Source organism: Aegilops tauschii, chromosome 4, assembly GCF_002575655.3.
Source record: "Aegilops tauschii subsp. strangulata cultivar AL8/78 chromosome 4, Aet v6.0, whole genome shotgun sequence".
Lineage (NCBI taxonomy): Eukaryota > Viridiplantae > Streptophyta > Magnoliopsida > Poales > Poaceae > Aegilops > Aegilops tauschii.
The window spans coordinates 317,402,190-317,406,153 of NC_053038.3; the positions used below are offsets into that span (position 1 = coordinate 317,402,190).

Here is a 3,964-nt window from a genome sequence, read left to right on the forward strand (position 1 = left end):
GGTGCGGATAAGGTCAGTGCCGTAGTTTGTCCATTGCAGATTTGATGTTTTGGTTTTTTTTTCTATGCATAGGCATAGCTTTGGTCTTGTATGACTTTGCTATTTGCCGATGTTTTTTTTTCTTGTGTGTGCTGATGTTGGCTGTGTGTATCCTAGTTATGCAAAGGCTGGGTGTGTGCTCATTGTATTTGTATCCTCTTGATGCTTCATATTGAGGCAATAAAATCCATCCTTTATCGAAAAAATGTATCGTAGTGAGAAGGAATTTGAATGAAGTGGAATCTCTCCTTGGATACTGCATCGTTGCCTTAGCTATCTCCATCTCTCTGAATTGAATGTTATTTGTGAAACATCCAAAGCAAACTTAAAATACCAGTGCATTAGCAACTGCAAGAATTAAAAATTCTCATTGATATATAATCTGCAACATTATCTGTATTCTCTATTCCCTATAAGCAGTAGTAGCGCACACACAATTTTTTTTTTGCCTGGTGATAAATTGTAGCTAGTAATTTCTGTGTGTATTAGTAATCAGCCAATGTGATAGTAATCTGCCAACGTGGTCTGCACTTGGAATTCTTGAGTAGTTATCTGCCGCTATTCTCCCTTTCTTCTGCATCTTGCAGCCGTGTGTGTCCTTCTCCAGCCCATGGAATCGGTAGTATGCACTTTGTCTGAATCTCATATGATTAGTAATCTGCTAGCGTAGCCATTGACCAACACAGATGAGGCGGGAGCACCAATCGATAATTGTGAGGCGATAGCCAGAGCATTGATGATACAGATGATTAGGACCCCACCCCACCCTGCATCTCCCTCTACACTTAACCTCAATCACGACACGGCAGCAGCCTGCCTCTGCTTGCCACCGCTGCTGCTGCTTGCCATTGCTCCTTGCCGCATATTTTCCAATTGAAGAGCAGAAAATATTCAATTGGAGAGCAGAAAATGTCTTGAGTGATGCTTTATTGAATCTTTGCTACGCTCTGAACCTTCCAACAAGTCATGGTTACAATGGAGGAACCCCCGTCGCATTGAGCGAGATGGAATTCGAAGAAACAATTGAATGCTGCCAACAATTTAAGTGCTCACTATCCAGATGCGTGCATCAGTAACAAAACTTGTCTTGCTGAATCATACTCCAACATGCAACAAGAAGACCATCCTGAATGCGCAAACTGGAGGACATTTCCATTGCAACATCTCTAGTTCTGCTACTGTATGTACAAAACAGCACGCAATTTGCGCTCTACGTACAAATCCTCTTTATCTCTCAACTCATATAGAAAGCATCAAACTGAAGCAAACATCTGCGGCTCTCCAACATCCAATTGTCATATTCCCCACTGCGTGATGCAGTCATCACCTGGCGATCGCATCCGCGTGGCTATCCTGGGATCTCCAGCTTGTGCTCCGGCTCCTCAGACCACGGGTGAAAACCGAGCTCCACTCCGACCTCGAGGATGGGTGTGTCCAAACCAAGCAAACATGTTGTCGAACATGCATCTGCTAACTCCCCTCTGTGACGAACGGCTCCCTCTCGATGACCATGAGATCTTCATCGGTGCATCACCATTGTTGAAACCCCCATCCACCTCAGTGTAGACAACTGGGAGGGGAGCTCCCTCTCGTCGACCCTCCTGCCACCAGCGAACCTCCTAACAGCAAAGCCTCCACCAGGGAGCCGCCAAATCGTGAACCCAACCGTCGTCTCCTCCTCACTGGCAGCCTCAGCCCCGGTGTTGCTGCCCTGGTCGTCGGCGGCACCGAGGTCAATCACCAGAGCAGGCCGCGCCACATCTGTGGGCAGCTTGTGCCGGCACACGATACACGAGTTACGCAGCGCGAGCCACGGCAGGATGCAGTCCTGGTGGTACATATGGCTGCAGGGCATCTCCCTGGCCTAGTCGCCCTGCTCGAAGGCCTCCTTGCAGACGAAGCAGTGGGAGTCGACGCCGACGTGGCCAGGGCAGGCGGCGACGGCGACGGTGGGCATGGGCTCGATGGCGGCCTTGCAGTCCGGAGGGTTGTCGCAGGGGCGGACGGCGCCGAAGCCGCCGGCCTCGATCTGGGCGAGCTGCTTGAGGAACCGCTCGAGTCCGGACCCCATGAGGAAGTCAAACATGGTCTCGGGCAGCGGGCGGAGGCCGGATCCGGCGCCGTCGTCGTAGAAGAGCTCGAAGCTGCTGGTGGCGCTGGGGGCCTCGTCGCAGGGAGGGGCGGCGGAGCGCCGGAGCACGATGACTGGGTTGTACGGTGACCCCGAGCGGTCACCCGAGGCGCCACGCCGGCTGCGGCGGGGCAGGACCTCGTTGACCCCGTGGGGGCGGAGGGTGCGACGGCCCGGCGCGGCGGCGACGCGTCTATCTGCTCCAGGAAGCCGCCGTCACAGCCGGGGCGGCAAGGAAGCTCGGGTCCTAGGAGCTGTCGGTGGATAAGATAAAGAAAGGAGCGCCAGCGTAATTTTTACAAACTGCAGGGGTTAATTTGCAAAATCGAATTGTTTTCCCTGTCCACTTAAATACGGACTGCGGGTTCAATTTTAAAAAACCACAGGGATTGTTTTCCAAAAATGCAACGACGGTGAACCCGAGAGAGTCAACCCGTGCTTTATTATTACTAGTATAAAAGGGCCCGTGCGTTGCAACGGAAGAAAAGAATACCACACCCTCTTAGACAAAAAATTGTCTATAATGTGAGTATTTGTAGCTACGATCCAAACAAAGATTGTCTTTGCCTACAAAAGCGCAAGTTTAAGATTTCACATGTCTTCTATTTAAACACGGCTTGCATGTAGATTTAATACGTGCAAAGAAACGGGCAAGCGATCTTCAATTTCATCTCCGATCCTAATTTTGCTGAGATGTTCATCCACAATCCGGATCGGATAAAGCACTATTGATTAAGATTGTACCCTAGATAGTATTTTTTTTAATGGATAACAGATAAAATAACATCATATTAAGATTCTATATATTTTTCTAACCAAATTTCATATATAACATTTTAAATTTGGGGTTACGGTTAAGAAGATATGATTATTTTAAAAAACATTTGATATGTACTGCGGGTTTAATGTCAAAAATATTGGGGTTTTTTTATAAAATATTAGTAGGTATATAGAGGTATAGATTTTCTTAGAAGAATATAGAGGTATATATATAGATATAGATAGCACCTGTGCCCGTGCGTTGCAACGTGAAAAAATTAACCTGCGAAGGAGTTGTCAACAGAATGGTCGCGACGACATTTGTCCACCTGTGATGCTGTGCACAGCAAGAGTGGGCGTGGTGGCATAGGGGGAGCGTAAGGGCAACGATGCTGCTAGGGCTGGAGAGGGGAGAGGTTGACCTCACCAAACCATGCTTCCTCACAACGTGTCCCTTCCCTTCACGTCGAAGCTTCCTCTCCAAGATGTTGCTCGTCTTTTCACCGCCAACTTCCTATTGTTTGAAGCACCTTCCAAAAACATGTGTACGTAAGCCACCTTTTGTTAAAGAGAAGAAGAAGAATGCCCAAAGAATAAATAATTAATCAAAACTATACTTTAGAACAATGTTCGTCATGTTTGGTACCTCGGAAAGATCTTCATCATGTTTGTCATTGCCAATAGACATAAAAATATGTTCACTACCACTGAAAAAATCCTTAGCTTTCCCCAGGTTCCGGACAATCACAACTTCACAAGACAAACTTTAAGAATCTGTATTCAAGAGGTCAAAGTGAACTAAAATGGTTGATATACTATCAAACTAACGGAGTGATATTTCTTCATAGTTTTCTCTCGACAAAAATAGACATACCTCCTCTGAACCCCTTGTGTAGTAAAAGGCATCACCGCCCTTGCTTACACATGGGCCATGAAGCCAAATTTCGACGTCACTGTCATTGCCTAAAAACTTAGTTTTCGCAACATTAGCTTTGTTGCAATGGTGAAGGGTGTCGGTCAGCCTCTTGATGGCGT

The 3,964-nt window shown here is 47.3% G+C and overlaps 1 pseudogene; it reads right to left on the reverse strand.

Annotated features, from left to right (window-relative positions):
• Nucleotides 1-380: 380 nt before the first annotated feature.
• Nucleotides 381-2,386, reverse strand: LOC109769725 (probable E3 ubiquitin-protein ligase RHC2A; annotated as a pseudogene).
• Between the last annotated feature and the right edge of the window lie 1,578 nt (nucleotides 2,387-3,964).